This window comes from Acanthochromis polyacanthus, chromosome 17 (assembly GCF_021347895.1).
Source record: "Acanthochromis polyacanthus isolate Apoly-LR-REF ecotype Palm Island chromosome 17, KAUST_Apoly_ChrSc, whole genome shotgun sequence".
Lineage (NCBI taxonomy): Eukaryota > Metazoa > Chordata > Actinopteri > Pomacentridae > Acanthochromis > Acanthochromis polyacanthus.
The window spans coordinates 33549628-33570563 of record NC_067129.1 but is presented as its reverse complement, the minus strand read 5'-3'; the positions used below and the strand labels follow the sequence as shown (position 1 = coordinate 33570563).

The 20936-nt window shown below is 38.4% G+C and overlaps 1 protein-coding gene and 1 long non-coding RNA gene across 2 annotated transcripts in view; one reads left to right on the top strand and one right to left on the bottom strand.

The window, feature by feature from the left end:
• Positions 1-20936, bottom strand: part of doc2b (double C2-like domains, beta) — a 238613-nt gene that overhangs the window by 182289 nt on the left and 35388 nt on the right. The window lies entirely within an intron of this gene.
• Positions 368-2121, top strand: LOC127530511 (uncharacterized). Its single transcript, XR_007937091.1, has 2 exons — positions 368-441; positions 1413-2121. It is a non-coding gene; the product is annotated as an uncharacterized LOC127530511 (long non-coding RNA).

Sequence of the window (20936 nt, the reverse complement as noted above, 5' to 3'; positions counted from 1 at the left end):
ACGATAAGGAAATTGGAAATTCCCACGGGTCCATATGTGTGTAGCCATTTAATGGGCCGATACCATCCAAATTGGGCAAACAAGCGCAAATTGCAAACTAGAGTTCCCGAAATCTAGAGTTGTCACCAGACCAGTGGAGATATGTACACAGCTGTACACACTCACTGAAAGATACTTTTCCAATCTTTAAATCATACTATATGTTCACCTAGATTAGAGGTCGTCCGATGTATCGGCCGGCCGATGTTTTGGGCCGATGGATGAATTTTTTTCAACATCGGCCATCGGCCGATGGAATAAATAAAAAGCTGATTTTTGATCAGGCACCCTTAAGGCCACCGCTTACTGATGGGGTCCTTTAGCTGGAGGACCCCGGGTTCAGAGCAGCGTGGAGTTGGGAGATGGGACACGCCGAGTGCAATCTATCAGGCTCCCGAAAAGGTAAAAGATTTGTTTCTTTGTTTTAACGAATACACAGTGTTGATGTAGCCTTTAAAAATCTTTACTGAGTGGGTATTAAACCGTAGGTTAGCTGTTTAACTTCCAGCGTCAGGCTCAAACATGCAACAATCCTCCATGTTAGCATAGTTAGCAAATAACTTAGCTACATAGTGAGGCTTCAACAACAAAAAGACTAACGATTTGGTTCATGCCACAGACATACAAAGAGCACTAATGCGTATTGCAAAAGCATTATTGAGAATATGTGCAGTAGGCAATGACAGATCCACTTGTTGCGTCTTGGCTCCAGGATTAATCTTGGCTCCAGGACTAAAAACATGTCCGCTAAAGTTTGGTTAAGTTACATACGACCTCCTGACATAATAACAATTGCACAGTCGGCTTAAGCTATCTCTGCAGTCGCACCTTTAGCGGTGTCATCAGTTTTCAACTTTAATTTAGTACAGTGATGGAAACGTAAAGGGAATTATTAGCCAATAGCGAAGCCTAAGAGCTACGTAATTAAGTAATAGAAGTCTAGTTATGCTAGAGATAACTTTTATATCAGCAGCACCACACATGAGTTAGTGTTGGTTTGATCCTGTAATTGAATATAGTTGTTCATCAAAAGCTGTGTGGGATAACAAAACACTCATGTTGTGCAAGATTACTCATATTTTATGTAATGAATGGAGTAAAAAAACAAAAAAAACAAAAAAAAACACTGTATTGCAATATAATTATTATACTTTTAATGTAGTAATAATAATACAGGAAAACAAACAGTATTTTAAAGTTTTTATTACAAAAACAACTGGTGAAAAAAGGTATTTGTTATAAAAATAAGATGGAAAACTTCTGGATTATTGACAGCCTTTACAAATTAAACAGTAATTTAATGTCTATTCCTCATTAATTTCTTACACAATTGTCCAATGGTACTTACATTAACCTTTTTTTTTTTCCTGCAGGCAATCTTCCTCTTCTAAAATGGGAGTATTAAGGAAAGTGTCAGATCCAACAAAACACTGTTTACATGCACAGTTCTTTAAAATCTTTGTAGTGTAAGTAGCACACTGCAAATAAGTTTGTTTTTTCATAAATGTTTCAACTTTGCAACTGTTTACATATTTATTCTTTATATTTGTGTGATGCTTCACTTTTTCCATGTTGCATAAATATGAACAAAGGATTTGTTAAGGCACTGAGGACAGTTGATCCAAAGACTGAAGGTTAATGTCCATTTTATTTTTAACTCTGGTATTTTATTTTGTGTTTTATTTTGTGTAATGTGTATATTTGTGTTTATTTATTTCTAATGCCAAACTGCACTACATTTTTATTTATATTTTAGAAGTGTTCATTTTATTGTGTGATAACATTAATCATTGATACTGAGCAATTTGCACTGAAGCCACTTTTCAATTTACAGTTTTACAGTTTGATTTGTTTACAAAATCTCACTCAGGTTACGTTTTGATATTGTATTTTTTGTGTGCAATTTAAAGTTTTATTGTGTGATAACATTAATCTTTGATACTGAGCAATTTGCACTGAAGCCACTTTTCAATTTACAGTTTTACAGTTTGATTTGTTTACAAAATGTCACTCAGGTTACGTTTTGATATTGTATTTTTCTGTGTGCAATTTAAAGTTAAATAAATGTTAAGAGTTCTACTACTGCAATGGTAGAGTTTAATTTTTAGCATACACATGTTTCTTCTTTTAGTGTCGCAAATTCGCAATTGTCTTTCATAATCAATGCTTTGTACATATACTGATATATATATATATATATATATATATATATATATATATATATATATAGGTATATCGGCCTTGAATATCGGCTTCCAAAATCGGCCTTAGATATCGGCCATCGGCTGAATTTTTTTTCAAAAATCGGCATCGGCATCGGCCTTTAAAAATCCCACATCGGTCGACCTCTAACCTAGATGCACTTCATAAATATCAGTCTATGTGCAAGCGAGTGCATATTCACTGGGCTGATCTGCATAGTGATAACTCTACCTGCTCCATCTTTTATTAGACCTGCCAATAAAAAGGAAGGTAAAGAAGACCTGAAATGTTATCAGCCCTGTCGTGTTGGTTCAGAGAGGTTAGCTGTCGTTATATCTCTGTGGCTATTTACAGCCTCATATCATTAATTCATCTCACGTTCCTGTAACCCGTCATCTCTGGTGACGTCTCGCTTATCATTATTAAATGTCAGAACAATTAGCAATTATAAATATACAGCGATCATGTTGAAAGAGACGCCATACAGTGCTTTGCCCTTGAGGATGAATTGAATAAATGGACATGAATGTTAGCGGGAATCGAGAGAGAAAGTTCATCAATAATATGACTTTGAGTGACATTTTACATATTATGGTGTAGACTGGAAATGATAATTACATGAGTCAAATGTCCACCTTATCGTATCGCTGACAGCTCCGAGAAACTCAGCAAGTAGACCCTTCAGAGATGTTAAAACCAAAAACAACGACATCTCGTCTTTTTGAACACACTGACTGTTCAGTAATTAGACAAGTCACCACGACGATGTGAAAGGCTTTATTGCTTTAAAAGGAGAAATCTGACAACAAAAGCACTCCCTCAACAGGTAGCTGAAAAAGATGTATCGTCATTTTGTTAGTACGTCTGATTTTGTGATCACTTTATTACCACAAGTGATTTTTCCCTAATCAGTTGAGTTTATCACTGATGTGCTTTGTGGGACATTTATTTAAGCTTTGGACCGGGTTAGCATCGCTACCTTTATCCTCTTCCTGCCTTTAAACCTGTGATTTGCTCAGCTGTTGTTCCAACTGGGCAAACAGAAACAAAATTGTTCAGTCTGTAACTGAAACCCTTCAACAAAGCGGGAACTATTGCAATGATGTGGCTCAGCAATGGATCTCAGTGACAAACTGCAAAAAATTGTGTCGAGCTGCAGCTTTACAGATGTGTAAAAAAGTTAGTAATAAGGGCTGCGGTTGATTCTGCCTTCAAAACAACCATAGGGAAATTTTGGGGATCAAAATTGACCTGAAAAAATCACGTTCAACATTACAAAAGTAACTTTGTGCAAAAAAATCAATGTAAAAATGCATCTTCAAAGAGCAGTTCCTACTGTATATCAGTGACCAAACAGTCAAAAATTAACACTGTTTAAGAGGGCCATCCCTCACATTATAATTTCACTGGCAACCTAGTGTCTTCCTCTTCTGCACCACAGAAAACCTACCCCCAGATTAGCTGATTCTTAGACCCTGTGAGCATTTACAACCCCAAATTCATCCCAGACCTGGACCACATACAGCACCTAACCTTTGTTCTAAACCTGCATGGAAAAGCCTGTGGATTAATTTGCTATACACAAGGCAAGAGCACCAAAAAGTACAGAAAAGCACATTAAACAACACTGAGTTTTGAAAAGTTCTTCTTGTTTTTTTGTTTGAAGCCAAAGCAGCCCTTGTCATGGAATCTGCAACATTGCATCCATCTGCTAAAGTGATGATATTCTGTCATTTAGACATTGGTTTTACATTTATGTTTCTAATAGTTTTACCCACAATGCTGATGGAGAGCATATCTGCCATTTGTGTGTCATTACAGTACATAAAGTGATATAAAAAGGAGAATTTTGCAGAACTTTTGCAGATGCAGGTCCACTTTTCACAGCTATCTGACGCCATTTTCAGACTAAGGAAGTGGAACAACCAAAAATACAGACTCCTCCTGTTCATGCTATTGTTGGTCCTGTTGCTTTTACCTCTGTTACAGAAAAGACAGAAGTTGTAGTGAGATGAAACCAAGCAATATAAACAATGGATCTACATCGGAGAGTGTTAAAGGCAGGCCTGTTGCAATAGTAGGGACAAAAAGTTCTAATAAATGCATGCATTGTTCATCATACAAGAGGAATCATTTACATTTTTCTGGATTTTTCTGGAGTGTAGGAGAACCGCATGATAGCATGTCTCTGTACTTCTGTATTGGTTAACTCCCATAATCCCTCATTCTACATAAACACAGAGCTACACAAGCAGACATCAGCGCAGGGCCATGAACCCACTGTAATGCATGAAATCGTCACTACATTGTAATCTTGTGTGTGATTATACATTAATGCGTCGGCATGCAGGTCAGAGTTGAAAGCTACGTAAATGTTACTCGATGTGACCTAGTGAGATTGTTGACGTTTACTGAGACGTGAACAGGTTGCTTATTCAGACATCAACACATTCAGATGTAGTCAGAAGCTGGGTTTCCATTACAGTTTTTCGCAAAATAAATGCGATATTTCTAAAATTTTGACGAAGTATTTTTTCACTTTGAACGTGTTTCCATTGAAGGTTGTTCTGGGCAGAAGCATCGTAACTCTCGTAAAATATCATCCCGCGAGATTTCACTGCAGGAAGACGAACGCCCAAAACCTGTTTCTATCTCCTTATAACGCTCTGCATTCCTCTGCTGTTTGCTGTCTAGTATGGCAGTGATGTTTTTCTCAAGAATAATGGCAAGAAAAGCCTCGGTCTCCTCTTCTGTCCACACGTACCGCGCCACATTTACTCCGAGAGAACTGGTCATGTGACCAGGTACGTCACGTCTGGTGACGTATAATTGCAGAAAAAGTGTTTCCATTGCGCTTTTGCGATATTTTTCAATATCGAAACGTCTTAAAAACCACCTCATGAGAGCGTAAAAACTTTTTAGCGATATTTTAGTCCTTTTTCGAAATTCTGGTGTTTCCATTACCAGTTTTTTATTTCGCTATTTACTTTTTGCGCAAATCTAAGGGTAATGGAAACACAGCCAGAGAAATGTCTGTCTTAAAGACTGCCTCTACCTGTAAGTACGTAAATTTACCCCGTCAACATCTCCAAATGGTGCTATTTTTAATATATTAGAAGACACATCATGAGCGAAATAAGCAATCAATGCCACAGATGTGCATGATTTTAAACTTTCAAGGTTTCATACATTACAAACCTAAAGAACCAAAGTGGTCAACTTGCGGAGTGGAGCTTTCAAAATTGGTTTATGGCTCAAACATGTATGGCTGAATTACTTCATTATTACGTTTTCCAGGAATTTTGCTGTGGTGGGATCGGTGAAAAGAAAATCATGCACTTCATAGATCTGCATATTCTTAAACTAAGTGTTCTATTTATCACAGTATTGTAGGTTATTTGTTTGTGTACCAAAGGTTCAATTCAATCTTATTTATAGAGCACAAATTCACAACATACTCTATCATTCAAAAGTTTGGGGTCACTTAGAAATGTCCCTATCTTTGAAACTAAAGCATTTTTTTTCCAATGAAGATGATACTAAATAAATCAGAAATGCTGTCTAGAAATTCTTTATGGGGTAAATGACTATTCTAGCTGTAAACGGCTGATTTTTAATGGAATATCTCCATAGGGGTACAGAGGAACATTTCCAGCAACCATCACTCCTGTGTTCTAATGCTACATTGTGTTACCTAATGGTGTTGAAAGACTCATTGATGATTAGAAAACCCCTGTTCCATTATGTTAGCACATGAGTAAAAGTGAAAACATGAAATGGTGTGTGTGACCCCAAACTTTTGAACGGTAGTGTATGTCATCTTAAAGTGCTTAGCATAGCAAAGTACAGACCTAAAGAATTCCAAACAATAAACAGAAAATTCAACAATACTAAGTTATCTTTGGATTCCCTATGAGCAACAGAGGGAAGGAACAAAAAAAACGAAAATAAGGAGGGGACTAAAAAGGATGGCTATGGTCTATCTTGGTGTACGTTTGTTCGTCTGTCTGTTAGCAACATTACTCAAAAGTGGACAAACGGATTTAGATGAAATTTTCAGGGAAGGTCAAAAATGGCACAAGGATCTAGTGATTAGATTTTGGCAGTGATGCGTCTTATAGTCTGGATCCAGAGACTTGTTAAAGATTTCTGTATCATTGCGAGATAGCGTCACAGCGTCACTGCAAATATGACAAGTGAACACTACATAAGCTGCCGGCTGATGATCACATGATTACGATCCTACTACAGATCAACCGCTGCGGACTTAATGGGATTTATCCGTTAGAAATGATACAAGGAACAATCGATTAAATTGTGGGTGTTTCTGGGTCCCATCAATTCCCACTACCTGCTAGATATTTAGATCACGCCATTTGGCATCCGTACATAACGTACACATGCACAACACTGCAAGGTAATTTCCTATTAAAGATTTCATCCGTTGGAAATCATACGACTGAGCAGCCATGGTGGAGTACTGCACTCTCTTAGTTCTTTTCTTGTTACTTTTGTTATGCTGCAGGACCTGGTTACAAACTTTGTTCCCAACATGTCTGAATGACAATAAATTGAACTGAATATTTGAGGCAAAGCAACAGTGTAGAGCTACATCTAAGCAATTTTAATACAGGAATGGACTATTTTCATGGAGAAAAACTACAAATGTAACTTACATTCACAGATGTGTTTAGAAGGGTTTAGTCAAAGACACCCAGAGCAGCATGTATGGATCTAAGTCGAAGCAGCTGCGTTTGATCAATACGATGAAAATTATGAGAGTAAAGGTTCGAGGTTGAAACACTGTTGCGCTCTGATGGGGTTCAGACTCATGAAACCAGCTGTAAAATGACCGACTGTAAATACATAATATGACATAATAGTCAGCGATGATTAAACGATGCGAGCAAACGCCTCTACGTCCACGAGAGACCAGCCTCGACTCTCTGTCAATCCTCACAGTTCTGAAAAGAACCCATCAAATGGGATGACTCTGTCTCTCAAGGCCGCTGTTATAAAATGTGAAATTGCCCCTTCACAGAGGCTCTCGTGTTGAAAAAGCAATAGCCCTCAGGTGTGATCCTCAGGCAAAATTAAAGCGCACAAGTGTTCTCCAGACTGATTATTTGATTGGCCTTTGTCCTTCTAACTTTGGCATCGGATAATTGGACGAGTCTTCATAAAACGCCGGTTCCCTGGGGACTCTGAAGAAAGAGGGATGGAAAGGCACGCTTTGAGCACAAAAGCAAATAAGTCAAGAAATAGAAAGTCCATCGTGATTATATTTAAATTATTCAATTACAGTCGTAATTCTCGCAAAGAAACTCAGTGAATAAAGGACGGCTAATGCATAATGTAAACAGGCTTGTGATTATCCTCCACCGAGCTGCTGCCTTCATCATCAGGATAAAAGAGCTTATCTTGTTGATCAGTGAAACATTTTGCAGGCTTACTGCAGGATTATTTCAAGATTCCATTGCTTGCATCAATTACTGAGGTAAAATCTCCCTTAACAAAGGACCGGTGTACTTCTGCTCCTGGAAAATAGAGGTTTCATGTTCTCTCTGACGTCTCCAGTCTGAACCATCTGCGTCAGTGACTTCTGACCGAACAATAAAACGAGCCCAGTGAATAGCAAGGCTAAACATCTTGATTTTTTTCTCCTTTCTGACCTCCTTTTAAACATTCCACACAGCACAGACTTCAAAACAGCAGCTGTGTTTTCTCCTCAAGGCCACTGTTATAAAATGTGAAACAGTCCCTTTTCATCTGTTGCAATCTCCTGTTTAAAAAAAAGAAAAAAAACAAGAAAAAAAGCCATATTACATATTGCAGTGCGACATTCAGGACAAATTAAAGAATACAAGTGCCATTGTCTCTGATCATTTGATTGGCACTCGACCTTTGTTTTTTCAGACAATAATTGAACCTTACTCTGTGAACTCTGAAAGGAGAATCTGGCTCTTTTCCCCAGTTTGCATGCTCTCAGCCCAGGAATTCCCCACAGGAATAGTGCTCCTTTAATACCCTCCAATCGTACAAACCATCACTGCCTCAATATCCACCACACACTGCCTTCATCTGATGGGTAAACTGGAATCAGGAGGTGAAAAGGAAAAAAAAAATCAAGGCATTTTCTTCTGATTGAGATCACAGCAGCAACACTTAAGATAAGTTGCTACATTTATTGGGTGTTCTGTGTGGATTAGCGATTATTAGGTGCCCAGATAGCAAACTATGGGTGAATCAATGTTGAATCTATGTTGAGACCTAACGTAGAAATTATACAGAAAGCGCAAGGTTGATAAAATGTTGAGTCAACGTTTGCTTACATAGATTATATGTTTGCAAACATAGATTCAACATTAATTAAACATTGACCTGTCAAACATTTTAATTAAACCAAAATACAACGTAGATTCAATGGCATCTTTTAAACACAAACTTCAATGTTGACAAAATGTTGTTGAATCAACGTTGATCCAACCATCAGTCTTCAACCGTAACCACAATTCAACCTTCTTAACCCTAATTCAACATTGATTTAACATCTTTTGCTATCTGGGTAAAGTGTGATTTATGGTTGAAAAGCAAACGTTGACTCAACATTTTATCAACCTTGCGCTTTCTGTATAATTTCGACGTTAGGTCTCAACATAGATTCAACATTGATTCACCCATAGTTTGCTATCTGGGTGTGGAAATATCACACCAAAAGAAGCCTGACATGAGCAAAGTCGTGTCATTGACTTTTTTTTTTTAATGCAACAGCCAAATAAACTGGAGTCAAACCACCAGCAACCAGCGAGACAACAATGCTCCCTGTCCAACATCGTTCCCTGCAACACACTGATCAACCCTGTCTCTGAAAGATTAGATTAATACGCAACGGAACTGCATTCTTATTTACATTTTGAAGGAAGCGTATTCTCCCTGAAAGGTAAGACTGTGACGTCGAAGGAAAAGATTCAGATTTAAAGTCCACCTGAGCAGAAGATGGTGGCACAAAAATTTTAGATTTAATTTTCACCCATTGCTTTTGTTGAGCTGTTTGCCATAGTGCTTGGTGGTTAGCACTTTCGCCTTGCAGCTAGAAGGTCCCCAGATTGCTTCCCTGCCTTCCCAGGATCTTCCTGTGTGAAGTTTGCACCTTCTCCCTGTGCATACGTGGGTTTTCTCCAGGTACGCCGGCTTCCTCCCACAGTTCAAAAACACGCTCAGGTTAATTGGCGACTCTAAATTGTCTGTCTCTATATGTAACCCTGTGACAGACTGGTGACCTGTCCAGGATATCCCCTGTCTTCACCCTCAGTCAGCTGGGATAGACTCCAGCCCCCACGACCCTAATGAGGATAAGTGATGTATCGATAATGGATGGATGGATGCTTGCTTAGGTTTAGGCACCTATAAATCACATGGCTGGGTTGAAGTAAATTGTACTTTCTGCAGCTTTAACTATATGTTAAAAGCTTGATTAAGTTTTTGAACCAAAATAACATAGTTAAGTTTAAGAAATTGGTATAACATTTGAAGGATCTCTTACCCCATCAACTGCATGATTGGTTGGCTGAAAATAAGTGACAATAAAATAATATTAATTATTTGTTGATTTGAAACTTATTTCAACAAGCAAACAGGATATGGCAGAAAATATGTTTTCTTTCAAATATAGTTACTAATGCAGTTCAGTCATTTAGTTGTAGGAGAGTACAGGGCTGCATTAACAAGCCATACCAGTGATTTTGAATATGTTTTCTCCTACTGTTAATGCAGCAACTGGTTTCCATTAATCAAAGTTGAATCAAGTGCTCAAGTAAAAGTGCTGTGACTTTAAAGCGGATTTGTCAAGGAAAGTAAAAATGTTACTCTAAAAAGAGAGTAAAATGTATATGTCAGATGGGATGTGAGCAAGTGCATTACATTCAAAAGAGCAGTGGGGAGTCAAACTTGTTTAACAATATCACCTTATTCCCTGATCAGAAGAAAAGTAAATCTCTTTTCTGTGGACTGATTTGCATCCACTTGATTACAGCAATAAGGACAAAACTCTGAACAGCACAAAAAAGTGCTGCTGCAGAACATGCACATAGCCTATGGAATATTAACACAACACAGGGTCGTATAAAGAATATAAACTCCACAGTAACCAGCTCTACACAGTTTTTACATGCAAAAACATCATGTTGCTAGGCAACACAGTGGTTGTTGATGGTCTGATTTTTAGCTACATCCATTCAAGATTTGTCGCTTTCACTCACCGGTTTGAATGTGTTTGCTCGTGGATTGTTCATGTATTGAGCCTCTTTGTTCCACTGAGCTCCTCAAAACTTTCAAAGATTCTTCGCAGCAGCGACACTGATAAATATTTCAGTCCAAAAAGCCTCACTGAAGGTCAGTAAATGTTGTTTGAGGGATCCACCGTGATCAGCCTGTTGGTCAACGATCATCCTGGGTGTGTTTGATTTGTGTTACTGAACAATCTAGCTGGGTGGTGCATTAACGCAGGAATGATTTTTATTTTTTTTTTGCACTACAAAATGTCACAATCACTCACCCTTTATTTCACCGCTGTGTGTTTTTTATTCAGGTCCGGTCTCTGCCCTGATGCTCCGCTGGTGAACATTTAACACATGTACAGTACGTGTTACAGCCGAGTGCTGATGGCCTCCTCTCTGGACGTGGAGCTCTGCCCTCTGATTTAATTCAGGCTCAGCTCCCCCAGTCACACATGGAGCCACCGGGAATACGAGTGAGGCTCATGGACAGGAGAGTGCTTGCCGTCGGCTCTGAGAGGAGCATCTGCTTTCTAATCCACGTTAAGAAAAAACTAAGGCGGTGATATGACAAAATACAAGAATTTGGAAAGACTTTATCATCCTAGAATGGGCAGGGTGTTTTTTTATTTACATCATGGGATTGTGTACAAAAAGCATGCCACTCCAGGCACATTGCATGTGTCACGTCTACGGATTTCATGCTTTTCACGTCGCTTCAAGCTGTTAAAATAGGACATAAAATACTGAAGCTTCAGGTCAAGAGGAGGGGGATATTCGTCGTAGCATGTAGAGACAAACAAAATGACTTGGTGTGCTATTCAAATGTTTTATCGTGGTACCAGGCTGCTAGAATAGAATGGAATAGTCACTTTACTGTCATACATAACATACACTGCATTTGCTCACCATCAGACTGGTAAAAAAAATCCACCAATATATATATATGGAGGCTACCAGTAAGAAATTTGCACACATCTTCTCATTTAATGTTTTTTCTTTATTTTCATAACTTTTTATATTGTAGATACTCTCAGAATATACAGAAAAAACATTAAAAGAGAAGGTGTGTTCAAACTTTTGACTGGTCGTGTGTAAAATATCCTCGACCTACTGCATCCCATGGTTATGTCAACATCTCCCATAAACTTTATAAGAAAGTGTTGTTCCATCATTCCGACGGTGTTTGCAACGCTAAAACAAATTTGTTAGCAGATGAATACATTGTCGTGTGGCGCTATACGAGGAAGACAGCTTTGTTTACATTTGCGGGTTGTACGCCACATTGGATTGTGGTACATTCACTTTCTTTCATCTGTGTTGTTATTTGGAAACTTTTTCGCCCTTCATTATGACTCTCAAGCGTAAGTCAGACTCTTCTGATGGCAGTGCTTCAAAGAAAAGGAAAGCCATCGCCGTGGAAGTGAAATTAGGTAAAATAAAATGCTCAGAAAAGGGCCAAACACCGACAAACATCAGCTGGTTGCCTGACCTAAGTCGCATGACTGTCTTGATCCTCATTGGCAATAAAAAGCCACTTCCACTTGAACATGTGAAAAGATCTGCTTCTATGAAATCAATTGTGATTGCAAAGCATTTTTATTTTACAGCATTTTTGTACTTATGTACATATGAAACGGAATTCTGATGTAAGTCAAAAAATCCCTGTACATACAACACATACAATGTATAAATTTGAAAGTAATATAAGCTAAAGGGGAGTGGAGGGTAAGGGAGTATATCTGCATTAATGTTTTAATTTGTTTATTGAGCATGGTGCACTTTGTATGTTTATACAATGACAATAAAGAGTCTATCTATCTATCTATCTATCCAAAAATGAAACAAAAGTACTTCTATAAAAAAAAAAAGCAGTTTGTTTTTGGTCAATAGCATCTTTTCTTCAGCCAAAACATTTCCATGCAAGTGATTTCTTTTTGTAACCAAATCCTTTTTAGTGTTTCTTGTGTTGTTTTCTTGTTCATTTTGCTGTGAACATGTGAAGCCTGCATCTGTTTCTTATCAATAAACTCAAAAAAATAACACTTAGGTTTGGTAATAACCTGCAAATTAGAGTGAATTATGCTCAATCGCGCTGACTTTTCTCGCAAATTGGTGGTGAAAATGAGAACTATGGGAGTTTTCTTATTGTTTTAAGCAAAAATATTTGATGCATTTGCCTTCATTCAAGTCGCATTTACAGTTGTGCAGATTATCGTGCAGCCTATACATAAGGAAACAAACGCCAGTCATGTGAACATAGCTACTGAGGATTTCTTTTAAAAACAGAGCCTCATCCGTCACTGAAGAAAAACTAAGATGACTAAGAACAGTTTCTTTTAAACAGCGACCTTGCAAACTTGTTGCTATACCAACCATCGGGATCGGATTTGTGTTGAGGAGCGTCTCGCAGCCATAGGTTTAAGGAGCAGAAGGTGTGTGAGTGCCAAAACAGGAAGCCCGGTTGTTTCAGTGTCTCTGATTAAATGGAGGGGGACAAAGCATTTGTGAGTTTTGAGTGTGTGGAGAGCAGCAGACAGACGGATTACATTATGTTAGCCAGCAGGAGTCTGTGGTCGGATACTGTGTTGTAGAAGCCAGCAGGAAAGCTCCTGCTGAGTGCTTTTGCATGGATTTTCACTATTGATACACCTACTGAATTCTATTTTCTCCTTCACAGAAAACAGGAAGTTTCTTATACATATAGAATTTAAATGCTGCTCGCTGTTGTTTATTTTTACTGTGTTTGTTCGATGCAAGCGTGAGTGATGTATGTGTTAAATACATTTTGCTGTGTGTACATCAGCTGCTGTTTGCTTTTCTATATCTCAATTTCGCTTCAGAAGTTTGAAGAAGAAGTTTCGTCTGTCAGATCATCCTTGGAGCTCTCGCTGAGCAAAAGTCCCAAAAATGTGGAGGCTCGTGACCGCGCTGTGAAGGGCGGGGTGAAAGTGACTCATGATTACTAATGCTTTTTCACCTCACTTGTACTGAATTAAGCCACGGGAGGCAGTTTATTGGCAGGAAGCAGGCGACAGGAAGGCTGCAGGTGGACAGCGAGGAGGAAGGAGGGCACGATAAATCTTTGTCTAAAAGTGTGGATGCCGAATACAGCGAGCCCCGGGATTAATTGAAAATGACCAATGGGGGCTGAGAGTAAAAAAGCGCTTGAAAAATGAGCAACAAAATGTAAGCAGGGGCTCATTATAATGTTCGGTATTTCAATTCCAATTAATAGCACGATTCATCTTCCGGGAAGTGAGAAATCAGGAGGGGATTTAGGAAAGAAAAGATTATTCTTTGGGCGTGATCAACGGAGCCGCAGAGAGAGAGGAAAAGTAAGCTCTAATTGCTTTTATCCACTGGATCCATTTTGTACGTTTGCGAGCGATGTGCTGTTAGACCGAAGCGCTGTTAGCAGAGCTGAAGATGGAGCCGCCAGTGCCACACCTTACTGAATCTGCAGCAAACGGGCTCAAGATGCAATCTGAACCTCAGCTGCATCTGAACGACACAACTCACTCCTGCACTCTGAGGAATAAATCTGTAAAATAACTGTGAAGTCAAACTTGAATGTGTGGGTGTCGCTGTTGGTGGTGATTGATGGCACTTATGGGCACAGGTGGGTTGATCACCTCACAGCGCAGCTTCATTTCACAGGTGTTTTAAATGCTGGTTGATTAGCGGCGCACAAAGAAACAGCACTCAGAGTCGCGTAGCCTGCTAAGCCTGCTGAGAGTCCGGAGAGGCAGCCGGTTTTTCACCTGAGCGGCCGATAATCAGCAATAACTAAATGAAATGAAATATTTTTAAATTCCAATAAAAGAAGAAAAAAAATGGAAAAAGACTGCCTGCCCTGAGTGAATTCCTGCATGACCCCGGACCCTTAAAATAAAAAGAAAACACACTGGTGGCTCATTTACCAGGTTAGCTTTAAAAATAAAAAATAAAAAAAGGAAATTTTCTGTTAAATAACAGTGTCCACAAAATAAAAAATAAAAAATAGAATAACAAACAGGACATTTTCAGTATTTCAATGAGGAATTTGCTATTTTGTTTAAAATTGTGTATATTAATAATATACAATCAAATATAATAAATAAATATTTTATAAATAGTAATAATAATAATGATCGTGTATCTATAGTGAAAAACTGAACATTTTCTAAAAATGAATGGCGTAGGAAGAGTAGAAAGGTAATAATAATATTTTTTAAAAATATACAGAAAATTTACATTGTAAACGGTGTTTCTATGGTAAAATACAGGACATTTTGGAAAAAATAAAATAAAATAATGCTGTGCCAACAGTAAAAAACAAAACAAAACAGAATTATATTTTCCCATTATTTTGTTTAATGGGGATTTCACTGAAAATAATAATAGTAATTATAACTTCTAATGATGTATCTATAGAAAACAAACAAGACATTAAAAATAAAAAAAGAAAATTATTGTTGCATCAACATTTGCCTGTTATTTAAAGAGGATTTTGTTGTAAAAATGTACTAATTTTTCTTTTTGAAAAATGACATTTTTGTTGAAATGATGGTGCACCCTGTTTTAAAATTGTAAAAATAAATCTAATATTTAACAGAAAATCTGTAATAAAATATTTTTTTGTTGTTTTGTTTTTAGGGGTGTACCAACAGTCAATCTGCTCGCTGCTCATTACCTAGACTTTGTTTTGTAAATAAAAAATTAAAACTTTTTTCCAGTACTGTACTTTCAATAAAAAAAAAAAAAACCCAGACTGTTTTGTTCATTGATTATGAATTTGTACTTTTCACAGTGGTATTAACTCTTGTTAAAAACAAAAAAGTAAAAAGAAAAAACTGCTTTGGTAAAAATACATTTTAGAAATGTTGAAATAAAATAAGGAGGAAATGTTTTTTTATTTATTTACCTTTTTTCCAAGATTCCTAATTCATTGCATTCTCTGTGAACATATCAACTGGTAACAATAATAATAATAATAATAATAGTAAGAAGAAGAAAAAGAATAGTTGTTATTATCAGCAAATAAATACATGGAAATACGTTTGTGATTTACACACTATGAGGACTTTCTGCTCATCAAAGAGCTGATAATACACAGATGTTATCCACATTATACTGTTTTCCCCCTATAATACAATAACAGTAATATAATACCATGTGGATTGTGTTTTCTGTATGTAGCATCAGCAATGTAAAAATGACTAAATGGAGGCTATTCAAAGGACGGATTCACATCTTAAATCAATTTGTGAATTCTATACTGTAGATCTGCTCAAAGAGTTATTGGTGACTCTAATTGCTTTTCCTGGCCATCATCCCTCATCTTATTCCAGTCTCAGAGATGGGGGAGAAAATTCACAGTCTCATTCTGTGTAATCTGAATTTCAAATGAAGCCAATATGAGGCTTCAGGGGTCTTAAGTGAGAAAATGAATTGGATTTATCTTCCAAAGTTACAGCCTTTCTGGACAAAACACCCAGACAGTGTTGAAGAATCGTAACACAAAGACTTTAGAGGCTTATAGATTCTACAGGAGCACTGCAGGTACTTTAGATCTGGTCCATCACTGCAACAAGGCATCTTAAAGGCAAGATCTTGGTCTCATTTACAGAATAAACTCTAATGAACTCTGTGTTCCTGAACCTTCCTGTTACCAAACATCTTGTGCTGCTGATTGAATATGCAACACATTTATTTCTTGTATGCTGACCTAATGAAAGCACTGTGCAGAAGTATTGATACTGTTAATTATAATTATTCAGCAGACACTTCGGGGACGCACTCACATGGAGAAGGCCGGAACCCGAAATACCCCTGTGAGCGAGTGGACTGTTGCTAATGATTTAATCAACAGAAAAGTGATTTAATCAACAGGAGGAAATATGTCTCCGCTCACACTGCGTATATGTGATTTTGGTGGATTTTTTTCTCTTGGCTGCTGAAGGACTTCAAGAGATTTCACATAAAGTCAATGAGCAGAGCCTGTTTATTCCTTCAGAGGTTACCCTGAGGCGGAAGATTTGTTGCTAAACCTGCAAATTACAAGTCCCCATGCTCACGTGAAAACCTCATGAGAAGCCTGTATTTTAGACTATAGAGAGTGCACTTCATAAACAGACGCATACAGATGGAAATTCACATTCCTGTGCTCCTGCTGAGCTGGAGGAGACAAGTGATGGAGATGGGGAAGTCATTCTCAATCAGAGAGCAGCCACAAGGAAGCACATCATAATCAGATGGGTAAATGGAGTTTCATACTAAACAGCAGCGCAAGTGGCTTTTTCTGCGCCAGCACCGTGATGCACTAAGTATCTCAGAATTCATTAATCTATATTTAATCATTATGAGAAAACTTAAAAAATAACGACTTAAAAAGGTCTTGGAGATAAGAGAGGATTTAGAACCTGCAGCCAAAATGTCAGAGTTAAAAAAACAGATGTTTGTCGAAATAAACCAGCTCCGTTTAGCTTGTTAGCATGCTAGCATTTGGCATTTATAGCCTGAACACAAAGTACAGCTGTGGCTGGTGGGATATTGCTCATTTTGCAGGGATGTAGGTAAAATCAAAGCACAGGATAAATTAGAAGAGAAGTTAAGTGATCAAAAAAGTTTTAATATTTTTTTCTGACAGTAAAAAAAATATACATTGCACCAAACGTTTGGAAGCAACTTCAAGTTTCTGTTCTCAGTCCATCCATCCATTTTCTTCCGCTTATCCGGGGCCGGGTCGCGGTTCTCAATGCCTTTCCTAACAACCAGTATGAATTCTGTGGATGTTGGGATGTATTTGTGGTATCTGATCTGTTACATGTATTACTTATTAAGTTAGTAGACTGGAATCTGTTTTGTTTGTTCTAGTATTTGAAAGGAGATGCAGTGTTTGCTCTGGTGCCTCTGACCACAGATGGAACCTGCATTATATCCTACCCATGCCATGGGAAAGTGTTCTCCTGTTTACAGAGCCCTGCTGGAGGTGTTTTTAGGAGGGTTCTTTTGTCCAAAATACTGATTTAGGGATTCTTCAGCTGTTGTAGACATGGGGGGTTTGTTTGGGGATGCTCTCTGCTTTCCCCATATGGTAGGCAATAAAGAACCATTTGTTTTAACCCCTCCTATATGTTGAAAACCTATAAAACCTGATTGCTGGTCATTGTCAAGCAAGGAGGATTCAATTGGCCGGCTCCTTCCAGGCAGGTTCTGTCTGTACTGATGCTGCTCTTTCCTTTAATAAAATACTTTTAAAGAAAGTCAGTGTCATGGACATTTTCTCCTTCACCTGCACATCATGGACACCAGAGAGAGAAACAACGACATATTTACTGCAGGATCAGACTTTGCTTTCATTGATATGCACCATTTTCCTCAATTTACCTTCAAGTTACCAGACAATTGATTAATAAATGTTAACAAGAGAGTCAACAAGCCCAGTACGATCCAACCTTCTTGTGGAGAATCATCACAGGTTATAAAGGTGGGTCTGCAGCTACCATTCAGTGAAGAAACAACATAGTTTTAGAACTGCAGTTTCCAAAACCAGACAGCACGCCATAATGGAGGACCAGGAGTTAGCTCACTATTTTCTACAACATTTACATGGTTTCGTACCATGAATTCATCCCCCAGAATCAGACTATTATGATAGAGTTTTACTGAAATAATGTGAGGTGTTTGAGGGAAAACATTTGTCACAAATCACCTGAACTGTGGCATAATGGCACGCAAATACTCCAGTGCAGCAGGGCTATTATGCATGGCTACAACAGCACAATCATCTCCAGATTTCCTCCCTGTGACTGCTTCCTCTTCTCCAAAATGAAATTCACGTTGAAGAGTTCTTTTTAAGAGATTCACAGATCTTAGATGGTGCTTGACATATTTACATAGTGGGACTTCTGGGATAGAAGCACAGGCAACGCTGTATTGCTGCACAAGGAGACTACTTCAGTGGGGATCGAAATTAGGTAAGTTTTTAAAAGATGCAGTCTTTTTGGTCAACCCAAAAAAGACAAACTGATGAACAAGAATTGATCAAAAAGACTGTGCCTGAGATCACTTGTAGGTAGAGCCACTTTTCCTGCAGGATTTTTCAATATTGAATCAAGCTTTCTGAAGCGACATGAAGCCAACAGCAACAATCCTTGCTCCCCAAAATGTCCTGTGATCGGTCAGTGTCTCTTTTCTCAGCTTAGATTCTTTTAAAAGCCTGATTTAAAGCCTGAAAACAAGAGGAGGTGTAGAAGTCGTTTCCTCTCAGACTATTTGAGTTACAAAATACATACAAAATGTATGTTAATATGTAAATATCACAGTGGCGTTTAACCTGCATCATTACAATAAATCAGCAGGGAACCATGGACACTGAATATAATTGACATTAGAAGGCAGGTTTCACATCATGAGGGGAAACTCTAGCCTGCTGATGAGATCTGAGAAACATAAATGTCTACAAAATTTCATTGCACTTTGATTGTTTCTATATTTGCTGAAACATTTCAGTCTGCGCCAAAGCGGTGTCCAGAGCAACACTGGCATCCACACAATGAAAATGTGTGGTACTTGAAATGTAAGGCCAGTCTGCTTCGAAAAGTACTGACCATTATCCATGCTGTGCTTCTCTGAGGGCTGAATGTGGCTCCAGACTGTGCGATGCCGGACCTCGAGGACATTATCTGACACTTAAAATGATCTGTGCACTCAGACTTCCAGAGAGGGGTCCAGGTTGTGTGGTTTTATTTCTTTTTTCTTTTTTTGCTCAGAGGGCATCCCGATGCCTGCAGGGATGTAAACTAGACATCCTCGGTTTGTTTCCAGCCCACACCCTCACCGTATCCCCTTCGTCCTGCTTTGACTCCTCTTTCTCGGTCTCATAAAGTTCTCTGAGCTCTATCACAAAAAAAGAAAAAAAGAAAAACCTAAAATGCCACACGCAGAAAAAAAAATCTGGAAACTCACCGAGGCCAAACGAAGTGCAGATTGGGTATAGATTGTAGAATGTGTAGTTTCTGCTTGAAAAATCCACCCACCAACCCACCCAGGGCATATGAAACACAGAGCGTGCACCAGTAATGACAGAAAACACAGGCGGAGAGACCGAGCCCTCATTGATAAAAAGAAAAATACCACGACATAAACACAGCACACGAGCCACGATGAAAGTGAAACAATGCCACGGCGTGAGACATTCGCAGACACATGAACCCAGAGAGAGCATTTAGAGGTTGGGCTTCATCATGAAGTGCATTCAAGCAAGACAAGTCAGCTGCACTCTGTGAAGCGCTCGCTCTTTTCATGTTTCTGATTGAAGACGCTGCCTTGATGCTAGAAGATAGTATCTGTTCTCAGAGTTACAGCCTCGTCCTTCCCTCCCTCCCCTCCTTGACACGTTCGTGTTGGTACCACTTTCTAATATGACACCCCAACAACAGATTTATACATTGTGAATTTAAGTAATTTTGAATTAAACATATATTATTTGCAGGATTTGAGACTAACTTTTGGCTGCACTGGTGCGCTTAAAGGGGAACTTCGTTTTTTTCAACCTGGGGTCTGTTTTCACGTCTTTTCATACATGTGAGTGATGGAGAAATGAATTTTCGACATAGCTCCAGTATTTAGCCAGGCAGGCAGCTTAGCAGCTCAGCTAGCAGCTCAGCTAGCGAAAAGTATGGGGCAACTTGCCCCCCCCGCGTCAAAGTCCACCCTAACATGCTTTTTTCCCCACACTGACCGGCTCGGATAGTCTCAACGAGTGTCCCACAACATACTAGAGATGAGAAGTGAACGAAAACCTCCACATTACCTGGCGATCGCTATTTGTTGTGGTCTGTATCCAAATCTCAGGACGCTAGAAAGCAAATCTCGTTCCGAAATCGCGGTTTTGGCGTGAGCTATTGTGCGGTTTTGGAATTTCAATTCGAAAATAATCAAGTGTTAAATCAGCAGCCATTATGGGTAAGTCATTAACACAGCTGGACAAATTACCAGGGAAATTAAAAATTATTTCATCAATACATTAACAGCGAAAGCAATTTGTTATATTACTCATTAGATTAATTACTCCTGACCTCCAAACGTGTCTTGAAACAGCTCCAAATCCTCCACATTTTTCTTCTTCTGTATTTAAAAACAGAAGATAAGATACTGGTTTGTGTAACTCTGTCCAGTCAAGGATTCCAGCAGCAGGATGGTGTTTTAAAACCAAAATTTCTGCTGCCTCAGATTAGTTATTCACTCTCTAATTTACAGTTTTGATTAGGCAAAAGTATAAAATTTCACTTTTTGTCTGAGTTTTTGGCGTCTCACTCTGGAAGACGTGCCTCTTCTTCTATATGTTTTTCATTTTTTCATATTATGATTAAATTTGGATATGCAAACAGTGAGCAGGTCCCTTATTTATCCAAACTGCGGAGCGTGACAGGCCTT